Source organism: Bos javanicus, chromosome 11, assembly GCF_032452875.1.
Source record: "Bos javanicus breed banteng chromosome 11, ARS-OSU_banteng_1.0, whole genome shotgun sequence".
NCBI lineage: Eukaryota > Metazoa > Chordata > Mammalia > Artiodactyla > Bovidae > Bos > Bos javanicus.
Genome location: NC_083878.1, coordinates 25,646,985 through 25,663,542, shown reverse-complemented (window position 1 = coordinate 25,663,542; position 16,558 = coordinate 25,646,985). Strand labels below are relative to the sequence as shown.

General features: G+C 46.3%; 1 protein-coding gene across 7 annotated transcripts in view; it reads left to right on the top strand.

Annotated features, from left to right (window-relative positions):
• Window positions 1-16,558, top strand: part of THADA (THADA armadillo repeat containing) — a 337,352-nt gene that overhangs the window by 317,232 nt on the left and 3,562 nt on the right. The window contains exon 37 of one of the 7 annotated variants that reach the window (XR_009739347.1): window positions 14,102-16,444. The exons of the other annotated variants lie outside the window; for them this stretch is intronic. The gene's annotated coding sequence lies outside the window, so the exon portion shown is untranslated. The remainder of the gene's footprint in view (window positions 1-14,101; window positions 16,445-16,558) is intronic. 7 annotated transcript variants of the gene reach the window in all.

Genomic DNA, 16,558 nt, shown 5'->3' with positions numbered 1-16,558 from the left:
GTGGCTCACAGTGGAACAGTAGATGGGTTTGGGAAGAGATGGTTATAGAGCACTGTTGAGCCTGGAACAAGATCAAGTTGATAAGGGAGATGGGTCAAGGAAGAGCATCCCAAACCCAGAGAGCCCAGGATATACATAGAAAGACAAGTGATGGCCTGACAGAAGGGCAGGGTCAAGATGTGGTCAGGATTAGGGTGAAAAGGTAGTTCCAGTAGAAGAAGTAAAAGGTTAAACCATTGTTTTAGGAATATCAGAGAGGCCATACAGTGTAGGAGCCACAGTGGATAGACATTGGTATTTAAATCCCACATCCTCACCCGTGTCTCTGCTTACGTCATTCCTAAAATGGGGCTCATAAAACCTTCAAAAGATCATTGTAATGAATACACATATGATTAATTTATATGAAGCACTATACATAATGAGTGCTTCATAAATGTTAGCGATGATGATATTCATTTAAAAGGGACCCAAAAGCTTAGAATTTAAGATCTTGAAGTCAAAACCATTCTAAGCAACAGCAGGGTCTCAGATGCTATCATGATTGTTGAGTGTTCGGTGAAATGGGAGATGGAGAGTATTGGAATTAAAAAGGATCAAGAATGGCGAAACCAAATCCTGGGAGGGGTATCTTTATGGATGTTGATGTCACCAGTTGAGTGGCAGTGACTCTGTGTCATTGAGAAAGGCCAGGTCTCTAGTTATAAGGTTCTCAAGAACAGGGAGGTGGTTAGTACAGACCTCAAAAGAAGAGAGATTGAGTGAGAAGCAGGCAAGACTTGTCCAGAAGTCACAGAAGGTGTGGGCTGATCTGTCCACATCAGAGACAGGAAATGAAGAGCCTCTTGTGGAAAGTTAGGAGCATGGCACCTTCTGCCAGGAGAAGAAAGAAGCAAGGGAAGGGTGAGAAATGTGGAGAATTTGCTCACAGTAGAGCAGGTTTTGATTGAGAAGAGCTTTAAAAGGGCATTTAAGGAAAACCATTCCCCGAGTCTGGGGGCATGTCTGAATCAGGCACGTGGGTGGGGGAAGAAGTGGAAAGGAGGTTCTGGCCGAAATTCCTGGGAAAGCCTGGAGAAGGAGGCTCAGTTCCTCACCTTGACTGTGAGATGTGTGACCTTAGACAAGGTGGCTCAGGACTGCGTGCCAGGCCCCAGAGCCAGACCCCACTCCCTGATGGCCCACCCACATCCCTGGGGGTGGGGGTCCCCAGTTCTGCATGCATTTCCCAGCTCAGTGCTGCTGGGCCCTCTGACAGAGAGAGGGACCGGGAGAGCTGGGATTGGGGGGCTTCTGTCTTTAGAGAGAGGACAAATGGCTTTTAAAGAGAAGGAAACAGGACACCAGCAAGCTTCGTGGCTGTGTTCTCTTCCAAGAGTGCTGTTCTGTAATGTAATTGTATTCAGACATTTTTTTTACATGACATCAGGGAATAGCCTCCCTTAAAAGCTTTCATGAAAAAGCATGACTATAAAACAGACTCAGGCAATGAAATGGAAGCCAGACGATTGGGTCTGTGTCATTCGGGTAAAGAGACTTCTTACAGCTTTGTGACCTGATCTCTGCTCTGTGCATAAAACTCTATTTCACGGGCTCCACTTACATACGAGTCTTACCTGGCAGGTGCTTCTAGATGTGAAATGTCTTGCTTTATTACCAAACATGATGAGGTATAGGAAAGCAAGGCTTCCCTCCTCAGTGGCCACTGAGACCACCCTCCTGGGCTTGCTTGCAGCCTTTCTAGTCCTCTAAGCCCTAAATCTCTGTCCCTGTGTGAGCCAGCACGCTCAGCGGGGAGGGAGAGCTGGCCTCTCTTCCCTCTTTGCCCTCTTAATCCCTGTGTACACCCTCATCTATCCATCTACACCTCATGTCCTGAGCAGGCAGGGCACATTTCTTTGGGAAATGTGTCCTGGGGAGCAGTACTCACTGAAGAGCCCCATTCTCACCCACCCCTTATTTAAAGCCACAGAGGTACGGAAGTCAATTACCCACCATCCTCTGTCTTTGGCACACCCTCTGGCTCCATCCCCAAAGAGTCTTTGCTGTTTTGGATTTTTTTTTTTTTAATTAAAGTGAAAATTCGCATAACATACAATTAACCATTTTAAAGTATACTGTTCAGTGGCATTGAGTAATTCATAATATTGTGCAACCATCTCCACCCTCTGGTTTCAGAACATTGTCATCACTCCCCCCAAAAAATCCCATCTCCATTAAGCAGTCACTCCCTGTCATAACCTCCCCTCCCAGCTCCTCATAACCACTAATCTGCTTTCTGTGTCTATGAATTTTCCTATGCTGGATATTTCATATAAATGGAATCATATATGGCCTTTTATGCCTGCCCTTTTCTCTAGGCATAATGTTCACTGGGGCTTCCCTGGTGGCTCAGATGGCAAAGAATCTGCCTGCACTGCAGGAGACCTGGGTTTGATCCCTGGGTTGGGAAGATCCCAAATTTTTAATCTGAATTATACCAATATTCCCTGAATATTCATTGGACGGACTGATGCTGAAGCTGAAGCTCCAGTACTTTATCCCCCTGATGCAAAGAGCCAACTCATTGCAAAAAACCCTGATGCTGGGAATGATTGAGGGCAAGAGGAAAAGGGGGTGACAGAGAATGAGATGGTTGGATGGCATCACTGACTCAATGTACATGAGTTTGAGCAAACTCAGGGAGATAGTAAAGGACAGGGAAGCCTGGCATGCTGCAGTCTGTGGGGTCACAAAGAGTCAGACAAAACTTAGTGACTGAACAACAACAATACCAACATTAATGAATTTTCATCAAGAAATTATTTTCCAGTGTAACTCCATCAAGCCAGTTTAATACCTTGACCAATTTTCTGTATGCTGCTGCTGCCGCTGCTGCTAAGTCACTTCAGTCGTGTCTGACTTTGTGCGACCCTATAGATGGCAGCCCACCAGGCTCCCCCATCCCTGGGATTCTCCAGGCAAGAACACTGGAGTGGGTTGCCATGTCCTTCTCCAATGCATGAAAGTGAAAAAATAAAGTGAAGTCGCTCAGTCATGTCTGACTCCTAGTGACCCCATGGACTGCAGCCCACCAGGCCCCTCCATCCATGGGATTTTCCAGGCAAGAGTACTGGAGTGGGTATAGAGCAGTTAAAATTTTCTAACATTCTCTCTTTTTTTCTTAAGTATCAACTCTTTTACCTATATATTTGGCAATGAAGGTTTGCCTTTTCAGTCAAAAATTTTAGTAAGAGTTTTACCATATCTGGTTTCGTTTGTTTCCACCAAGTCACATTTTCCCCCATAGTTGTTGTTATCATTGTTTGCCGTTTTCAACGTCACCAACAAAATGACATCTTTGGTCAGTTATGATGAATTTTATCTTGTGCTATTTAGCCACTGTCAGTTTAGTTTTATGTTGATTGTTGTTACCAGTAACATTCATAGCAAGACCAAAACATCCTCAAGGTCAAAAACAACCTGCTTCTTCCCAGAGTACCTCCTCCTCTTAATCCCTCCTCCCACCCTCCCCATGGAAGAGCTGATACTGAAGGCAAAGGAGCTGTTCTAAGCAGTGGCCTCTAGGGTCTCAAAACCCTTAAGACCCAGACGCTCTTCCTAGCAGCTCATTTAAATCCATCCTGCCAACAGTTTGATCTTTTCTCCTTTTTAATTGCTCGAAACCCAGAGCCTGTAGTCTCTTGAACGATCATGACTTCCTTGGCTTGTTTTCTGTGGCCTCTCCCTTCCCTTCCCTCCCCCTCACCCTCCCCAGGCTTCTCCAGCCTCAGCCTCACCTCCTCTAGCCCAGGGTCTTGGCAGCAGGCAGTTCCGATGCCTTTGACAGTACTTCCAGGGAGGGTGTTGGGGAATGATGGTCACAGATAGGAAAGGCTGTGGGTGACCTGGGAGTGAACTCAATTTCAAGACACAAAATCCCCAGGAACTTTTAAATCACAGGCACTTATATTTTGAGCAGTGTTTATAAATCTTAAAATCACTTTGTGAGTTTAAGAATCATTTATTCATTGTTTTGTAAAGAATCCTCCTGCAATGCAGGAGACCTGGGTTTGATCCCTGGGTCGGGAAGATCCCCTGCAGAAGGGAATGGCAGCCTGCTCCAGTATTCTTGCTGGAGAATTCCATGGACAGAGGAGCCTGATGGGCTACAGTCCGTGGGGTCACAAAGAGTCAGACACAACTGAATGACTAACACTTTCACTTTTCACTTTTGCTCATTGTATTACCAAGGACTCTCTTTGTTCTGTTTAGAGCCATAAAAGCCTGAGAATGAGGAGTGGACATCTAAAGAGGAGTTTTCTGGATTTGGGAGAAGGCAGGAGGTGATAGTGGGAAAGTTCTCAGGAGAGAAAAATGACTATCCTGGATGTTTCTTTTTCTTTTTTTTTTAAGTGTAGCTATTTGTTTGTTTGACTGCACTGGGTCTCAGTTGTGGAATCTTTGATCTTCGTCATGGCATGTGGGATCTAGTTCCCTAGGATCAAACCCAGGCCGTCTGCATTGGGAGCTCAGAGTCTTAGCCTCTAGACCATGAGGGAAGTTCCCCCATCCTGGATGTTTCTGGTCTCAAATTTCTAGTCTTTAGATACACACTCAGACCATCCTTATCCTCCATCCTCCATGTCCCACCAGTGTTTTAGGGGAGCTGGGCAGTCCCCCATCTGAGGGCCAGAGAAGCCTCACAAAGAGCTCAGAAGGAGCTAGTCAGTCCTGAGCACTCAGGCTGAGAAGAAATTCCCTGTAAGAGAAAGAAATTCCAACAGTGAAATAAAGCAGAGAAAGCTAGAGTGATTTCAGGGAAAGGGAAATTGCAAGGTCCAAGCTGGTGAGTAAGACATGTGGAATGTACCTGCAGAGCCACTGAACTCTGCCCAGGCAGAGGGAGAGGAGGCTGGTGGAAGAAGGGATCTCAGGTTGCCCAACCTCTTTCCACTCCCCAAAAGGACTTCCCAATCTCTAGACATCCTCTTTGTACCCCTGCTTCCATCGAAGTCTCTCCTGCCTGCCCTCACTGGCTCCCTAGGCAGGGAGAGAGGGAGATGGGTGTCAGATTGCCCCTCCTGGGAGGAGAGCTTTGGGGTGAGTGACAGTGTAGAGAGGATAAAACACACAAGGCGCTCACTTTCCACGAAGAGGTGGAGGTGATTGCCCACTTTGGGAGGCTCAGCAGAGTGAAACCAACAAGGAGCAGGCCGAGTGCAGGGGATGCTGGAGAGGGCCTGGCTCACCTGAGGACCAGACACTGACTTAGCACATTCACAGGAGGGGCCTGGCATGATTTGTCCTCGCTGAACAGAGGAATGCCAAGTGTGGGCCCAGTGTTATCATGCAGAGCCTCTCTGGTCTGGATCCAACTCAGTCCTCTCCCTGTGGCCCTGCCACCCACCAGGGCCCCAGGGACACGCCTTGGTTATCCTGCTCTGGAAGGGCCACGGACAAAGCCCATGTGTGACTCACTCTTCCTGCTGACCTTGGGAGGTTACCACAAGAAATAGGACTGAGTATCACACACAGAACTGTAGTCCCTGGAAAGGAGAGGCAGTGAGGGCCGCTCCCCTCTCCTCAAGATGCAAGCCTCTAGAAGGACCAGGTCTTGTCCGTAGCGTTGCTGCCTGAGGGTGATATTTGTTTGAACCCATGTCTTATTCTTTGGTGTGGTTAGAAGTGAACAAATACAAGTATTTTTATAAGCTTTGAGCCAAGGACACTGTTAACCAGCTATAATTTATCAACCCCTTGTTGGTAAAGTGTAGCCCTACTGAATAAGTGCACACTTTTAGGAAATGCTTATTTGTTCTCATTCATGTTGACTGTATCCATTTTTTAAATGGGGGTGAGGGGAGGAAAATACATATATATGGGCTTCCCAGGTGGGGCTAGTGGTAAAGAACCCACCTGCCAACGCAGGAGACATAAGAGATGCATGTTCGATCCCTGGGTCAGGAAGATCCCCTGGAGGAGGGCATGGCAACCCACTCCAGTATTCTTGCCTGGGGAATCCCCAGTGACAGAGGAGCCTGGTGGGCTACAGTCCACAGGGTCACAAAGAGTTGGACAAGACTGAAATGACTTAGCACTCAGATTTACCCAGTGATTTGAGGTGGACCCACATTTTCTAAATTGTAGTTTTTTTAACTTTAAAAATAAAGGTTTTTAAATATATGTATCTTTTTTTTTTTATGGAAGCAAGGAATTTGCTGCAGTATTTCTGGTTTCACAATAGGTCACCAGGAAATGTGTGTATCAGGCACATGACTGTATCCGTGGGGATCTCCATCTTTGGGAACTGGGTCCTTAGGAACTTTTGGGAACCCAGGCCCTCTGTTCCATATGAAAACAGCTGGAAAATTAAGAAAAAGCAAATTACTAATATTTGAAAGATTTTTTTCCCCCGAACTATTTTTAAAACTTCAAACGATGGTATTTTTATCCTTTCCCTTCAGAATTGGAAAATGTTTCCACTTCCAGACAGAAAGGGCTCTGTAGCAGGCTGTTCATCTCACGTGACTGAGTTCCATGTGCTGCCCCACCTCTGCCCAGAGAGCTGGGAGTGGAGGGTGCGCCTAGGGATTGCCTTCCAGAAAAGGGATGTGAGGAGATGAGGTCTTCCTTGTCTTCCCCAAATAGAGAGTCAGGCCGCTGGTTCCTAATGACACTGAGAGTTCCATCCCTCCATCCCTCCCTCCATTTACTTGCAGAGACTTCACGGAAGGGACTCGGCAGTTGTGCAGGGTTGTGGGGAAGGTTAAAGCAGGGTTTCTCAGCCTCAGCACAGTTGACATTTCAGAGAGGGAGCTGTCCTGGGCATTATGGGATGTTTAGCAGCATTCTTGGCCTCTACCCAGCTCATGCCAATAGCACCCACCTCCTTTGAATTGTGACAACCAAAAATGAGTTGGGTCCTGAGGGCCAAGAAGGCCTGGCTAAGTCAAGATGAGGAACATCTGTCAGACAGGGAATGATGAGGAAACAAAGCCATGAAAGGTGTAGGGAGAGGGGCGTGGGGCTGATGTGAGGAGAGGCCTTTGGTCGTGGGTCTCGTCTATAAGATAAGGGGCTGGCTGGAGGCCTGCTGCCCTCGTGGGTACCCTGTTTCAGCATCACAAGCCCACATGCCTGCAGGGGTGAGGTGGGAGGCAGTATGATGGTCCCAGACAGGGCACACAGATGCCTCCTGTAGTGCGTGGCCACTTCTGTGCTCCAGGCAGCCCATTAAACTACAGACCTAGAGATACTAAGTTCCAATTTTCTGAATTTTCAAAAGATGCTGGACATTTGGATTTTTATGAAAAATCTCCCTGGTTTTTAAAAAACCTTATGAGCTGTCCCAAACAGCTGTGTGAAGACCCAATAGTCCATCTGCACCCCTGCTGGGTACGTCTGCTGGGTCCCTTGGGGCCTGGGAACCCCTGAGCTGTGTGCCTTTGATTGGGTTCTGCCTCCATGTGTCCTGTCTTTTAAACAATGGTTTTCAGGGCTTAAGAAACCAAAAGAAAAAGAAGGAGGAGGAGGGAGAGGGGTCTACCTGAGCCAGCTGAAGTCTGAGTTCCCGGCCAGACTTAGTACCATGGGCAGGTTGGGAGTGAGGGGAGGGGCTGGCTGTCATCCAGGGCACGACGTCCAGCAGCGGATGCATGGGCAGTGGTCTCAGTTACTGCTGGGCTGCCCTTGGGAGCACCGACCGGCACATTGGCTTCTTTTTTGATGAAATTTTCAAAATATTCATATAAAGAACAGAGACTGATACCACAGATACCATGTTCCCCGACCCAGATTTCCTGCTCGGTTCATCAGAGCCACCGGAGGGACCAACCTGTCTCTGTTCCTTAGGATAGAACCTTCCTCTGGGTCATTTCTCTGAGGTTAGGGGCATGTGGGAGCTCTGTTATGTGGTAAAGTCTGAGGTGATGACCTCTGATAGTTTAGGAAGTTCTCTCACTGACTGAGGTGCCTGGAAGTCCCACCTCTGAGCCCTGGCTACTGGAGAGCAGAGAACCTGGGCTCTAGGGGTCAAGGGTCAGCCGAGGCAGGGGCCAGTGAGCCTCCTGGAGCCCCTGCAAGAGTTGAATGGCAGAGTCAGCAGCTGAGCCAGGCTTTGGTCCCACGGTTGTTTCTCGTGACTAGTTGTAATACTGGCTCTTGACCTCCTGAGGGGATGTGAAGAAATCCATGGAGAACACTGGAAATGAGGAAGCTGGTCTAGAAACAGCCTGATGAAGCCTTAAAATATTTTCACTCAGAAAAAAGAAAGCACAGTTGTACTCACTCAGCTTTGCCCATCCCCCTCCCCCATCACCAAACCTGCCCTAGACTGTCTGCCCCTCCATCTTCACCTCCAGCTCCCCCAAACCTGCCTCCTCAACAGGCCAGTCTAATCTCCCTACTCCTCCCCTTCATCCCAGCTCTGCTTGTCCTCTGACCCTCATCTGCACAAGCGTCTCCTCTCTCAAGCTCCCCCTTCTTCCACCCCGCACTCTTTCTTTTTTCCCTTTTCTGTCCTTTCATTACAGCTAGGAATGGTATAATCAGTCCGTGTTGTGCACCATCTTTGACTACTTCCTGACACTTCATATGTGTCATCTTGCCTCTGACTAAACTGTTTGCTGTCTGAGAGAAGGGCCTGGAATTTTTCTCATGTTTCTCACAGCTTCCCCCCTCCCTTTCCCATCCCCACAACAAAACCCCTATCTGGTGATCAACAAGTATTTGTGGGGAGATAAAAGCTTGAATTGATGGGTAAATGGATGGTGAGGGGAGTTGGGTGGATGGCAGGGTTGAGGGGTTTTCCACAAATGCCTGACAGGATTCTCTAGAGCTGGTGGGAGGGAGAATCCAACTCCTCACCATTTGCTCAGCATTTCCTGGGCTGACTTGACCTCTCTTGGAAAAGACTGGGAAAGAGGCTTGACCAATGGTCTTAGTCTCAAAGGCATCTCCCTCATAATACTTTATAATCAAATGGTAGGTTTCTAATCCATGGTCTGAATTGGTTTTCATGGTTGGCAACACAGAAAAAAATCCATGTCAGCATTTTCACTTTAATCAGTACAGTTGAAAATGACCCCAAACCTGCCTAGAAATGAAAGATCACATGTCTTAGTTGGGACATTGACTAAGCTACCACTTTGAATGATCCAGCACACTGGGTGAAGCCTAGGTCTTCAGCTCCCAGCCCCAAGGTGGGCCTCTTCATGGAGGTGGGGAAGAAGATGGCAGGGGAGCAAGTCAGATGGCTTCTGATCCCCAGGTGGCTGCCTTGGCAGGAGACCTTGACATGGTCAGGGCAGTAGCGAGAGGAGGCCTGTGCGGCAGCAGCCCTGCAGCCTCTTGTCCGCTGTCCTCCGCTGCAATCCAAGTGAGTTATCCATTCTTGCGCATGGAAGCGTAGGATTAACCAGTTCTAAATGCCCATTTGTTGGGCTTCCTACTTGCTTCCAAATGACTGAGTGTTAACCCAGTCTGCCTTGCGTAGGCAGCCCCAGACACGTGTGTACCAGCAACCCTTCCCCACTTGAAGCACTCCCTTAGCTAGTGCGGGGAGAGTCTTGGAGGTGGTTTATTCCCCGACGCTGACCTCTCCCCTTCCTTGGCTCCTGCGGCTCTTGGGATCCAGACCACTCCATTGATTCCTCACCGTTGCCTGAGTGTTTGCCTGACCTTCCCATCCAGACCACCAGCTTCCTGAGGACAGGACAGGAGGTGTTAGTCTCTTGCTTTGTTTTCTACAGTACTTAGCATATCACTGGCTCAAAGCAGACCATTAGCTCCCATTTCCTGATTGTGTGGTGAAGGGCCAGGCAGAGTCCCAGCTCCTCCAGGAATCCTTCTTGAGCCTTCTTTCCGACCAACCATTCACCTCTGCAGAGCCCTCCAGCACCTGAGAACTAGGCCCTACAAGCATGTATGAGGCTCTAGATGTTTGTCCAGTCCCCTCAGTAGACTGGCCCTTTCCAGACAGACTCTGTGGTCAGGCTTCCTCCAAGCAACCGGAACCAACTTGAGCACATAGCAGATTTTTTTTTTTTTTTAACATCCTAGTCTTACTGAGATATAGCATACATATACCATACAAGTCACCCATTTAAAGAGTACAAGGCAGTGTTTTTTAACATACTCATGGAGTAATGCAATCATCAGCACAATTTTCACACATTTTCACCACTCCAAAGAGAAATACCACAACCTACCCTTAATAGGTTCTTCCATATTAGTTGACTCTGGCTACTGTAACAAATGACCACAAACTTGGTGGTTTAAAACAACACTAATTTATTGTCTCACAGCTCTGGAGACCAGAAGCCAGAAAATAAGGTGTCAGCTGGGCCACACTCCTCCTGCAGGTGCTAGGGAAGAATCCAGTCCTTGCCCCTTCCGGTTTCTGGAGGCTGTCCGCATTTCCTCGTTAGGATCACTTTCGCCCTGCCTCTGTCTTCACATCACCTTCTCCTTTCTCTGTGTGTGTTACATGTATGTTAGTCACTTAGTTGTATCTAACTCTTTGCAACCCCATGGACTAAAGCCCACCAGGCTTCTCTGTCCATGAAATTCCCCAGCAAGAATACTGGAGAGGGTTGCCATTCCTTCTTCAGGGGATCTTCCTGACCCAGGGATTGAACCCAGGTCTCCTGCATTGCAGGCAGATTCTTTACCATCTGAGCCACCAGGGAAGCCCTTCTTTCTATGTGTGTCTAGTGTCAAATCCCCCTCCCCCTTATTAGGACAATGGTGATGATATCTAGGGGCCACCCGGATCATACAGGATTATCTCCTCATCTAAGTATCATCAACCAGATCACATCTATAGAGACCGTTGTTACAAGTAAATTAACATTCACAAGGTCCAGGGACTTTACATAGGTATCTTTTGGGAGGCCATTTTTCAGCCTTCCACACTCTTCATGCCTACCCCCCCCCCCATAAAATACATCATATAGCAAAAAATATGTAAAATTTAAGTGTACATGTATACAAACTTTAGTATATTCATAAGGTTGTACAACCATCAACACTATCTGATTCCAGAACATTTGCATCAGCTTAAAAAGAAACACTCTATCTATCAGCAGCCATTCCTCATTCTCCCTATTCTCCAACCCCTGGCAACCGCTAATCTACTTTTCTGTCTGTATGATTTGCCTGTTATGGACATTTTATATGAGTGGAATTATACAGTATGTGATCTGTGCCTGGCTTCTTCACTTAGCATGTTTTCTAGGTTCATCTGCATTGTAGCATGTATCGGTACTGCATTCCTTTTTATAGCTGAATCGTATTCCATTGTTTGGATGTACCACATTTATTTATCCCTTCATTGGTTCATGAACATTGTGGTTTCCACTTATTTGCTTTTATGAATAATGGTCTTATGAACATTCATGTACATGTTTCTGTGTGAACATATGTTTTTAGGTATATGTATATGTCTAAGAGCTGGAGAGAGTTTCAGACAGTTTTCCAAAGTGGCTGGCACCATTTTACATTCCTACTAGCAATCTATGGAAGTTTTCATTTTTTCACATCTTTTACCAAAACTTAGCATATGTCTTCTTGATTCAAGTGACACTAGTGAGTATGAAGGGGTTTCTCATTGTGGTTTTGCTTTGTATTTCCCTGATGATTAATGATGCTAAGCATCTCTGCATGTGCTTATTGATCATTTGTATATCTTTTCTAAAGAAATGTCTGTTCCAACCCTTGGCACATGTTTTAACTGGATTATTTGTCTTTTATGATTGGGTTTTAAGAGCTTCGCTGATAGCTCATTTGGTAAAGAATCCACCAGCAATGCAGGAGGCCCTGGTTCGGTTCCTGGGTCAGGAAGATCTGCTGGAGAACGAATAGCCTACCCACTCCAGTATTCTTGGACTTCCCTTGTGGCTCAGCTGGTAAAGAATTTGCCTGCAATGCGGGAGACCTAGGTCCGATCCCTGGGTTGGGAAGATTCCCTGGAGAAGGTAAAAGCTACCCACTCTAGTATTCTGGCCTGGAGAATTCCATGGACTGTACAGTTCTTGGGGTCACAAAGAGTCGGACACAACTGAGAGACTTTCACTTTCACTTTTCACTTTCACTTTATGTGTTTAAAATACATACCCCTTGTATATTCTCCAGTTCTGTGAATTTTCTTTTCACTTTCTTAATAATGTCCTTTAAAGTATAAAAGTTTTCAATTTTGATGAAGTCTAATTTTTCTTTTATTGCTGGTGCTTTTGATGTCATGTTTAAAAAACCATTTCTTACTCCTATATTTCTCTGAGTTTTATAGTTTTACTTGTTAACTTTAGTTTTGATATATTTTGAGTTAATTTCATGTATGTTTTGAGGTATTTTGAGTTAATTTCATGTATGTTTTGAGGTAGGGGCATGGTTTCATTCTTTTGCATGTGAATATTCAGTTGTCTTTGCTCCCTTGGTTTAAAAGACTGTTCCTCCCCCAACCAGTTATTTTGACACCCTTGTCAAAAATCAATTGACTGTAATTGTGAGAACTTATTTCTGGACACTCAATTCTATTCCATTTGATCTATATTATGTCTATCCTTATACCAGTTTCAAAATCAGGAAGTGTGAGTCCTCCAGTTCTGTTGTATTTTTCCAGATTGTTTTGGCTGTTCCGGACACACAACAGATTCCTCCAACACTCCTGTTGCTTGGCCACTTGCTTTCTTGCTTCCTTGAGAGAAGCCTGTGAGAACCTGGCTGGTCTGCAGGGTTATGTTGAAAATCCCTTTCCCTACCCTTCAGCCTCCTCTTCAGAAGGCATTCAGCCAGTAGAGACTGGGCTGCTCTGGCTGAGCTGTTTTAGTCCAGGGTAAAGTAATAAAAGAAGGAACTTGGCAAGGTGCATCTGGCCCCTCAAGCAGGAGGTCTAAATCTATCTAATCCTCCCCTCACCCCCATCCCAGCTCCCCTTCCTCGTCTCTCCTCACTTGGTGGGGTCAGTGTTTGGATGGTTATAATTCTAGTAGATTCACTTCCAGGCAACACACCAGCTCTCCTCTAGAGCTTCAGTCATTCCCAGGACTCCCCTGGCACTTTCTAAGTGTGATGCCCAACTACATGGTGCAGGACAGGGGACATCAGTCCTTAGGCGGGGCAGGTGCAACAGTCTGGCCTTCCTGGTGGCATCTCTGATAACTTCCGAGTGGTCTTCATGGACCCATTGGGAGTGTTGCACAAGCTGCAGGCACTGGTTTTGCTGGTGGATGAAACTATGTTCTTCCCCATAGAGCTTTCAGTCCTTGCCTTAAGGAGACAAAAAGAAGAGCCAGGGCAGGGAGGGATAAGTGGTGAATCAGAGGGAAGATTTTTCTGGAAGGTTTCAAGAGAAGCTGACCTGATGCTGATGCCACAGTATAGAGGACTTACAGCTTTGACCCTTTCTTCAAAATATGACCCTCAGCTGGGAGCTCTTTTTAATGCATGAAAAGAGAAAGTCTCTCAGTCGTGTCCAACTCTTTGCAATCCTATGGACTATGTAGTCCATGGAATTCTCTAGGCTAGAATACTGGAGTAGGTAGCCTTTCCCTTCTCCAGGGGATCTTCCCAACCCAGGGACTGAACCTAGGTCTCCCACATTTCAGGCAGATTCTTTACCAACTGAGCTATCAGGGAAGCCCCACTTTTATATAAAAATAATAAAACTGAGTCTGACTTCCTCATCTCCATGGGGTACTGGGAGTGTTTCTCCAAGGCTTCCCTGCAGGGTGGGCATGGCCTGTGACTGAAAGATGCTTATTAGCTCAGTGCCACCACTGCTAACTGTGAGATTCTGGACCCGATACCCAACCTCTGTGAGCACACCTTCCTCATTTATTAAATAAGGATACCTCCCTTCTGGTGGTGGGACAAGCAAGGATTCAAATAAAAGGAAAGTCTCTGTTATTATCAACTTATTGCTTGCTTTCTTTGTGGCTGTCCCTGTGTTAGTATTCAATCCAAATCAAGTGGGGTAAAGGAAGTTTCATAATCTCCAGAGTCATAAACTGGAATGTTCTGAGCATCTGCTGTGTGTTTCATTGTATGCTAGTCTGCATGTATATTTTCAGTCTTTGGGGCTTGAAAGATGCCAATTAATGGTGTTCTCTTCCCCTTACAGACTCTAAAGTAGTTGAGAACTACACAGGGGAGTCAGCAGAGATAAAAAATAGAGATTGTGTCATAGGCAAAGCCTAGACCAACACATGGCTCAGACCTGCAGCCAAAAATGCACCTTCACACGTCGCCTCAACTTTTTCTGTTCCCAGTTTGAAGCCTGATGCCAAGCTGCAGAGCCTAAGGGGCAGGTGACCTGGGGAATTGATTTTGGGCTCTGAAGATGGTGACATTGGTCCTTGGGCTGCTTCTGTGAGCCCAGGCCCCACTTCATGGGCTCAGTGTAGTGCTGGCCCTGATGGAGGGTCATCAGCTCTGTTGCTCTCACCATGAAGAACTACGTCTCAGGAATGCTGGTACTAGTTCTCCAAATCTGCACTCTGCATACACCATGAAACTTGCTGTCAATTCCAGTTTCTTTATAGCCACTTAAAGCTTTCTGACTGTATGCAAGTGAGATAACCTAACTGTGCCTGGATTCCTCATCTGTGAATTAAGAAAGGTAACACCCAAGCCAGAGGATGTTGAAGGACTGGAGAGAAAGGACCTGGTTAGGGGATTGGCACTTAACAGGTCCCCAGAGGCTGGCTCAACACGCTAGGGAACTCAGCTTTCTATTCCAGACTCTGAGGCTTCTCCCTGTGTGTTGAGCAAGTCTCTTTGGGGGCCAAATGGTCAAGGACAAGGTCTGTGGGCTGCAGTGAAGATGTGGATTTGAGAAAGATGAGGTCTCAGTACAAGTGGGTCATTGAAAAACAGCATTGATGTATGGATGGGTCTGTAGAAATGTACTATCTGTGTGGCAAGATTTCAGTCCCACATTTCAGGCCTGCTCTAGGTTGGTGGTGGTAGGCGCAGGGTTGTTAACGGAAATGTCAATGCCCTGAGCCTCCCTTCAAACCCATATTTAGGACTGTCTAAAAATCCTAAAAGATTATGCTGTGAAAGTGCTGCACTCAATATGCCAGCACATTTGGAAAACTCGGCAGTGGCCACACGACTGGAAAAGGTCAGTTTTCATTCCAACCCCAAAGGAAGGCAATGCCAAAGAACTACCACACAATTGCACTCATCTCACACACTAGCAAAGTAATGTTCAAAATTCTCCAAGCCAGGCTTCAACAGTACATGAACCGTGAACTTCCAGATGTTCAAGCTGGATTTAGAAAAGGCAGAGGAACCAGAGATCAAATTGCCAACATCTGTTGGATCATCGAAAAAGTGAGAGTTCCAAAAAAACATCTACTTCTGCTTTATTGACTATGCCAAAGCCTTTGACTGTGTGGATCACAATAAACTGTGGAAAATTCTGAAAGAGATGGGAATACCTGACCTGCCCCCTGAGAAATCTGTATGCAGGTCAAGAAGCAACAGTTAGAACTGGACATGGAACAACAGACTGGTTCCAAATCGGGAAAGGAGTACGTCAAGGCTGTATATTGTCACTCTGCTTATTTAACTTATATGCAGAGTACATCATGAGAAATGCTGGGCTGGATGAAGCACAAGCTGGAATCAAGACTGCCAGGAGAAATATCAATAACCTCAGATACACAGACGATACCACCCTTATGGCAGAAAGCGAAGAAGAACTAGAGAGCCTCTTGATGAAAGTGAAAGAAGAGAGTGAAAAAGTTGGCTTAAAGCTCAACATTCAGAAAACTAAGATCATGGCATCTGGTCCCACCACTTCCTGGCAAAGAGATGGGGAAACAATGGAAACTGTGACAGACTTTATTTTGGGGGGCTCCAAAATCACTGCAGATAGTAACTGCAGCCATGAAGTTAAAAGACGCTCCTTGGAAGAAAAGTTGTGACCAAATTAGCATATTAAAAAGCAGAGACATTACTTTGCCAAACAAAGGTCCATCTAGTCAAAGCTATGGTTTTTCCAGTAGTCATGTATGGATGTGAGAGTTGGACTATAAAGAAACCTGAGCACCGAAGAATTGATGCTTTTGAACAGTGGTGTTGGAGAACACTCTTGAGAGTCCCTTGGACTGCAAGGAGATCCAACCAGTCCATCTGGAAATCAGTCCTGAATATTCATTGGAAGGACTGATGCTGAAGCTGAAACTCCAACACTTTGGCCACCTGATGCGAAGAGCTGACTCATTTGAAAAGACCCTGATGCTGGGAAAGATTGAAAGCAAGAGGAGAAGGGGACCACAGAGGATGAGATGGTTGGATGATATCACCGGCTCAACAGACATGAGCTTGAGTAGGCTCTGGAAGTTGGTGATGGACAGGGAAGCCTGGCATGCTGCGGTCCATGGGGTCTCAAAGAGTCGGACACAACTGAGCAGTTCAGTCAGTGACTGAACTGAACTGAAGGCAAAATGGTGAAGTAAGCAATGGTTTCCCCAAGTCATCCACTTCCTTTTTCTGTGCCCCATTCTACTCTTTGAGCACCCTTCCCGCAGTCAGCTAAGAAGATGAGTATCTGAAAAATGAATTCAGT